The sequence below is a fragment of the Leptonychotes weddellii genome, chromosome 8 (genome assembly GCF_054177405.1).
Source record: "Leptonychotes weddellii isolate Sample4059 chromosome 8, ASM5417740v2, whole genome shotgun sequence".
Classification (NCBI taxonomy): domain Eukaryota; kingdom Metazoa; phylum Chordata; class Mammalia; order Carnivora; family Phocidae; genus Leptonychotes; species Leptonychotes weddellii.
The window spans coordinates 850,739-858,746 of record NC_138376.1 but is presented as its reverse complement, the minus strand read 5'-3'; the positions used below and the strand labels follow the sequence as shown (position 1 = coordinate 858,746).

The following is an 8,008-nucleotide window of genomic DNA, read 5'->3' as shown; positions in this document are numbered from 1 at the left end:
GATAAGGAGTATCTACAAAACCTACAACAGAAATGATGTTACTTAACTGTACCTCCCTATCTCCTTTTCTGTCCAACTGGTTCAGGACAGGCTTCCCCCAAATATGCCACTTTGGGCTATTGATTATTTGGAATTAAAGTTATTTAACAAACAGCCAGTACAAAAAGGACACTCTGACCCTCCTTTGTCCCCCTGAAAGCAGAAAATAAATCTCCCGTGTGGAAGGTACCCTCCTTGTAGAGCAGGTAAAGAGATGTCCCTATTGCCAGAAATAGGAAATTCAGGGCTGAGAGACTGTATAAACAACCTTGTTACTTCTTTACCAATTTACTATCCCAAGCCCAAACTTTGTCTTCTCAGTTCCGCTCAAATTTATTATTTCTTTGTCTAAAAGGTATGAAAACTGCTTTGGTCACTTCTTTGAGCGTCATATTTTTATGAACTCTTGTATAAACAACCCTAAATGTTTTTCCTCCAGTTAATCTGTCCGGTGTTGATTTAATTATTAGGCCAACCAAAGAACCTAGAAGGGAGAAAGTTTTTCCTCCCCTGCATTATTTACAATTAACCCATTTTTCTGTTCCCTGGGTTGTTTCTATGTGTGTTATACCTCCCCCTTCTCTTTCATTGTCTGCTCTTGATTTTTATGAGGTGTCTTCTGATGTTTGGTGTTGCTCATATCTAAGAATGGAGTCCTGTGCTGGTTAATGTCGGTAGTGTGAATTTCCACCGCAGGAGGCGGCTTCTGCAGCTGGTCTTACCCCAGTGGGAAGACCCAATCCAGGCTGGACATAATAGGCTATGGGCAGCCCTTCCTCCAGGGTGAGTGAACAGGGAGCAGGCAGACAGGCTGCGAACCTACACAATCACCGAAACATGAACCTCTTTCTCCAGAGTGGAGAGCTTCAATGTACTTCACTTCCAGACAGTGCTATCTTTCTTTATATTTTCCTCCTCCTGTTCCATTTAAAGGTCCAGAGTCATCTCAAATTTTGCTATGCTTCTTTCTTAGGCCTCAGTTTCTTGGTAAGAGCCTGTCCACTTGTTTTAAAAAGTAGGTATCAAGCTGTAGGCAGAGGACAAAGCCCAGCTGCCAGCTAGGGGAGATCTCCAACTGTGCCAAACACAGTTCTTAAATGAATGGCCCACACTTGCCCTTTACAACTGTTGGTCCTGAGGTTTGAACTTCTCCAGTGATACTGAATGAGGAAGCAGGTTGGAGAATCCAACCACCTATTAAGCCAGACATTAAAGAGATTTGCAAAAATGTGAAATAATTTCACTCCTTTCACTAACTTTTTGTTTTGGAAGATATCATTAAATTCCAGAAGATATATTTCTTAAGTTAACATGTAATGAGAATGTTACTGTTATTTTAAGGAATAGATATTTTTTAATTCCTCATTTTTAATTTTGAACACAGCAAATCTTGATGGATATGAGCCACATAAAAATACTCTTTGGGGTCCTCATTAATTTTTAAGAATATAAAAGGAATCATGAGACCCAAAAAATTTTTTAAAGATTTTATTAGGGGGGCACCTGGGTGGCTCAGTCGTCAAGCATCTGCCTTTGGCTCAGGTTACGATCCCAGGATCCTGGGATCAAGCCCTGCATCGGGCTCCCTGCTCTGCGGGAAGCCCGCTTCTCCTTCTCCCACTCCCCCTGCTTGTGTTCCCTCTCTCGCTGTGTCTCTCTCTGTCAAATAAATAAATAAATAATCTTAAAAAAAAATAAAGATTTTATTTTTAAGTAATCTCTACATCCAATTTAGGGCTCGAACTCACAACCCAGAGATCAAGATCCTTCAACTGAGCCAGCCAGGCGTCCTGAGACCAAAATTTTTGGAAAATTACTATGCTAGTCCATATACTGTATATGAAGTGATGCTTCTGAAACTAAAATGCGGAACAACTGGGGAGAATCTGGGAACACCTTTGAGGTGCTAGGTGTGGAAAATATTTGGAGTGTTATTGTAACAGCACTCCAACTGATCTTAAGGGTTAACTTGCTTCAAGCTTATTAGCTCCTTGCTTGCTGACCTAAGTCCCTTGATCTGTAGCAGAAATAACCTACTTTTCTCGGGATTTGCAGACCACTGGCCTTGACGAGTGAAGGACCAGGCTTTCCCAGAAGATAAGGCCTGGCTGCATTTGAAAACAGCCGCCATGGAGTACAGCAAGTCTGTTCAGGGTCATGTCTACAGATGAGTAACAGACTGGACACCTGCTTCTCTGGCATGTAGCCCCCCTCCTTTTCCCCATGCCTTCCCCTTTACAGCCCTCTGGCTTCATCTGGACTGGGAAGATGGTATTTGAGACATTAGTCCACCGTCTTTCTAGGTGGCCAGCTTTCTTTTCCACTGTCACTTGTCTTTAAGTACTGATTTTCGAGAGGCAAGCAGTTGAATCCGAGTTGGGAACTGGTTCTCTGTCTGGTGATGTTATTAGAAACATGTCCCCTGCTTATACAAATAGGAAAAGTACAAGTAAGCAGAGTCTAACTTTTTGTGCCTTGGTGGGGCTGTTGTTGTTGTTGGACCTAGCAACTCAGGAAATTTATGTGCCTTCTAATCCCTGGTGTGGCTAGTTCTAGTAGTGGTGTAAAAAATTAAATGCTATTTTGCATAGTAGGAAGTCAATACATATTATAGAATATCTATACCTGAAAAATCAAGAAATGGCAATGTTAGTACATTATAAATATGGAAGTTAATATGAAAAGTAAAAGGAACAAGTTAAAGTGACTATCCCTGGGGAGTAAATATTAGTAGGGAACAGAGGAGTGAGACCTGGTGTTTTTCACAAAAATAAAACTGAGAGTACTATTTAATTTTATTATTTTTTTTTCCAGGAGGCTCTATGCCCGACATGGGGCTTGAACTCACCAACCTGAGATGAAGAGTCACATGCTCTACAGATTGAGGCAGCCGGGCACCCCTAATTTTATTAACTTTTTAAAATTTTATTTTTATTAATAAAATGCACAAGTCAGGTGTGCAGCTCCATTTTACATATGTATGCAATCATGTAACCATAACCCCAATGGAAAGTTTTTGTCTTCTGTCAGCACAGATTAATTTTACTTGTCCTAAACATATGTTCATATGAGGCTACTTTTACTCAACATAATATTTTTTTTAAAGATTTCATCTATTCATTTGAGAGAGAGAGTAAGCATGAGTGGGAGGGAAGGGCAGAGGGAGAGGGAGAAGCAGGCTCCCCGCTGAGCAAGGAGCCTGCCGGGGTGTGGGGGGGGGCTCGGTCCCAGGACCCCGGGATCATGACCTGAGCTGAAGGCAGACACTTCACTGACTGAGCCACCCAGGCGCCCCTCAACATAATATTTTTTTAAAAAATTTTTAGTAATCTCTACACCCAACGTGGAGCTTGAAATCAACACCCCAAGATCAAGAATCACATCTCTACCAACTGAGCCAGCCAGGTGCCCCCAACACAATATTTCTAACATTCATTCACATTTTTCATCTATCAGTAGCTTCTTTTTATTTCTGATTAGTATACATTGTAAGAACATAACACTGTTTGATTCTCTATTCTCCTACTGATGAACACCTGGGTTTTTCCAGTTTGGGTCTATTATGAATAGAGGTGCTATGGCCTTATGTTTTCATATCTCTTAAGTAAATGCCTAGAAGTGAGATTGCTGGGTCATAATACAGGCATTATTTAACTTCATTAAAAATTTCCAGTTGTTCAAACTAGCATACCATTTTATATTCGAACTAGCAGTGAATAAGAGTTCCAGTTGCTTCATATACTCACCAGCACTTGGTGCTGTCAGTCATTTTAATTTTAGCAATTCTAATGGATATGTAGTGATTTTAATGCTTTATTGTGATTTCAATGTTATATTTCCCTATATGTTGTTGAGGACCTTTTCATATGCTTATTGACCATTCAAATATCTTCTTTTGTAAAGTGTGTGCTCAAATCTTTTGCCTACTTATGTTAGTTCCTCTTCTTATGATCGAGTTGTATGTGTTCTTTACATATTCTGCATACCAGTTATCAGAAATACGTATTCCAAATATTTTCCAGTCTGTAGCTTCTTTCACTTTCTTAAAGGTGTGTTTTTATTGAGCAGAAGATTTAAGTTTTGATGAAGTCAAATTTAGCAGTTTTATCTGTTATCATTAGTGCCTTTTGAGAAATCTTTCCTTAGGTCATGACACTATTTTACTTCTAAAATACCTGTGTGTACAACTTTGATTTTAAAAAAATTATTTTTTTAATGTAAAAAAAAGAAACTGAGGGCATATTTCTAATCTGTTGCCAGCTACCTCCAGTTACCATCCCATCTGGGAGGCAAGAGCTATGAGATAAGGAACAAAAATAAGTGTTTTGAAGGATTCTAGAAACATTGTAACTTCTCAGTGTTTAGTGTTGTTTCATTGTAATGATTGCATGAAAAAAAAAAGCATAAAAACTACTAAGATTTGGTCCTGATGGGTGGACAAAATATTTTCAGATTTGGGTTGAGAACTGGATAGAAACAATGGTGGGGGCTATTGATGTGAAAATGTTGGGGTTTGGGAATGAATGGTCATGAAAGAATTCTTGAGATGTCTTTGGTGCAAAAAGGTGGTTTTATTAAAGCACAGGGACAGGACTTTTGGGCAGGAAGAGCTGCACTGGGGTTGTGAGGAGTGACCCATTATATACTTTCAAGTTGGGAGGGGATTAGGGATAGCATAAGTCTCTAAGGAATTTTGTTTTTGTTTTTTAAAAAGATTTTATTTATTTATTTATTTATTTGAGAGAGAGAGAGAGAGTGAGAGAGAGAGCATGAGCAGGGGGAAGGGAAGAAGCAGACTCCCCTGCTGAGCAGGGAGCCTGATGCGGGGCTCAATCCCAGGACCAAAGGCAGTCAGCTTAACCGACTGAGCCACCCAGGTGCCCCTCTAAGGAATTTTGGAAGCAGGGTTTCCAGGACCTGGAGGGGCTAGCTGTTGTTAGAAAAGGTCATTTATTACTGTCTAGTAAATCCTTAGTCATGAAACCCTTCAGATGCATATCAGTGGGCCCAATGCTTGAAGGATGATTGCTAACATATCTCTTGGGTGGGTAGAGAGAAAGGAAGTTTCCCAAGGGATTTTTTATAGGATCCTGGAAGTCAGGCTAATGTCAAGCTAAGGTTGCCTTTTGCTTCTAGCAAAGTATTAACACTGTGGCAGCTGACCTCCTTGAGGATGGTCACCCTGCCTGTCTCAAGTACTTGTCAGTGGGCTGTAAGTTGTAAGGACGTTTAATTTTTTTTTTCTTTTGCCTTTGTTCTCCACATCAGCTATCAGCAGGAACAGATAAAGAGGGGAAATTAAGCTGAAGATTGGAGGGGCATCTGAGAAAATAAGTGGGTGGTTAGGAAAGGTGCTGAAGGAATAAAAATGGGGAGGGGAGGCAAAACAACACAAATAAGACATTTTCCTCAACCCCCACCCCCCAAATCCTAGTCTGAAAAGTTAAAACTTTAATACAACGGATATATAAAGTGTGCAGTAACACCGCCCTAAGGTGACTACTGTCAGCCTTCTGTGATCATCGCAAGTGACCTCAAAGAGATCCCCAAACAGGAAGAACCAGAAAACCAGTGAAGCACAGGCCTGCAGGCACTGTTTTTGAACAATCCAATATAATAGAAACATAATGCATTAAGATGACGTGTAAATTGAGATTTATGTCTCTGTGGAAATCAGTAAATCTTAATTTTTACAACCGAACAGATTATACCTTGTGAGTCAAGGATTTGGAGAGCTGCTGACAAGCATGCATAGTCTTCCCGTTTTTGCATACAAAGCCGACAAGCTTGGGAGCAATTCTTCAGAGCCTTCTTTGTTTTGTTTTTTCTTTTTTTTAAAGATTTTATTTATTTATTTGACAGAGAGAGACCCAGCGAGAGAGGGAACACAGGCAGGGGGAGGGGGAGAGGGAGAAGCAGGCTCCCCACGGAGCAGGGAGCCCGATGCGGGGCCGGATGCGGGCCCGATGCGGGGCTCGATGCGGGACTCGATGCGGGGCTCGATGTGGGACTCGATGCGGGGCTCGATCCCAGGATCCTGGGATCATGACCTGAGCCGAAGGCAGATGCCCAACGACTGAGCCACCCAGGCGCCCCATCTTCAGAGCCTTCTGAAACACTGTCTCCTTGGCAAGAGTCCTCAGTAACCTACGGAGATCATATATCTGCTTCCCCAATTTTGTGGTGTGAAAACTAGGGTCTACTAGCGAAGCGTCCCTCACAAATTGAGCATCCAAAAAGCTCAGCTGCTAAGCAGGTTTTGTAAGAGGTTGCAATTCAGTAGGATAGGAAAGGGCTGAACACATGTAATGATTCGTTGGGAATTTATACTCAATCACCATGAATTTTTTAACAAGACGGTATAACAAGACTATTACTCGGTGCCAAAGGGGATTCCAAAGGCTATGAACTGTGGCTGGCAGGAATTCCCCAAGCAACCGGCAGTCTGTGCTGAAGCCCTGGAGGACAGCGAAGTGCCGGGGTCTCCAAGCGCTTGCAGGACCCGAGCCTGCACCCACCTTCCCCCTCCCGACCGCGGACCGAGCTGCGCGCAGGCGCCGCCGAGCCGGAGCCCGCAGCCGGCTGACCATAGAGCTTCCAGACCTCCAGGATTCCTAGAGAGCTTCCGGAAGTGCCTCGAGACAAGATGCGCGTTGGTCGATGTTGTGCCTCCGCGGGTCTGGAAGTTCGGGGCTGCGGGGCCCTGGTCCGGTTACGGCTTTCTGCCGGCTTCCTCGCCGCCCTTGCTCCGGCTGCGTCCGACCTCTGCAGCCCGCCTTCCCCAGCCCGGGCCGCCGCTGGAGCTCGCGGTGAGTAACGGTTCGGGCTCCGGGCGGAGGAGCGGAGCGCTTTGTGGCCAGACTAGGCCGCCGCTGGGGACGGGCCTGAGGGTCTGCAGGGGGGCCCAGACGCGGGGGCGCCCCGGGCCGCAGGGGGTCGGGGTTGGTCCCCCCGGGCGCAGGCCTGGGCCGCGGCCCCAAACTCTCCACCAGGACTCTCTCCCGGGGGTTCGCTTTCTTCATCCCGCTCCTCTTTGTGATGTTTTCTGCCTTAAAACGGGAAGCCGCCCCCACGTTATCTTTTATCCAGCTGCTTCCACCGTCTGAGCTGCTTTTACTTAGCAATATTGCATTTCCTTCAAAATACGATTTTTTTCCTTTTTTTTTTTCAAGCAGTATTTTGCTTTTGGAAGCCTAATTATCCTTGGAAACCTATTTTTGCTCCTCTGCTCTGTAGTGTATTCAGAAAATGGTGGTGTATTGACTGGGTAATTGTACAAAAGACAGTTTTCACAATTTTGGGGTAATACGGAATTCAGCCTTACTCTACTTACCTTGCTTATGAAGGGTTGCTAAGGTAGATGCCTGGGAACTTCTGGCGGGGCCCCATTTCCAAAACTCAGGTCCCTCACGAGTCATTCTGTCAGGCCACTGCCACCTCCGAGAACAATCCAGATTTCTGTTGTTTGGTTAGTTCAGTTAAGTGTATTTATGCAGTAATCATAGTTTTTACAAATGTATAAGTATTTTGAATTTGTGCTGTGGTTGAGTGTGAAATGTGGTCGATATTAAAACCGGCTTCTGCAGTTTGAGATAACTCTAAAGGACAGTTTTTGCTTCACTTATTTTTTCTTGATCTTTAAAGTCTGAAAAATCACTTTCTTGTTTTATTTTCAGTTCCCAAACATCCGAAAGTAGACTTACTTAGTCCTAAGGAAGAAAACATTCCTTCTTACCTCTTAAAACAATAATGCTTTAAAATCTGAGTTGTGGGGCACCTGGGTGGCTCAGTGGGTTAAGCCTCGGACTCTTTTTTTTTTTTTTTTTAAGATTTGATTAATTTATTTGTCAGAGAGAGCCCACAAGTAGGGGGAGTGGCAGGCAGAGGGAGAAGCAGGGAGCTGGATGCAGGACTCAATCCCAGGACCCTGGGATCATGACCTGAGCCAAAGGCAGACGCTTAACCAACT

At 43.4% G+C, this 8,008-nt stretch overlaps 1 protein-coding gene across 3 annotated transcripts in view; it reads left to right on the top strand.

The window, feature by feature from the left end:
• Window positions 1–6,660: 6,660 nt before the first annotated feature.
• The window catches only part of ZKSCAN8 (zinc finger with KRAB and SCAN domains 8), a 36,973-nt gene continuing 35,625 nt past the window's right edge, over window positions 6,661–8,008 (top strand). For all 3 annotated transcript variants that reach the window (XR_014147329.1, XR_014147328.1, XM_006736765.3), the window contains exon 1: window positions 6,661–6,848. The gene's annotated coding sequence lies outside the window, so the exon portion shown is untranslated. The remainder of the gene's footprint in view (window positions 6,849–8,008) is intronic.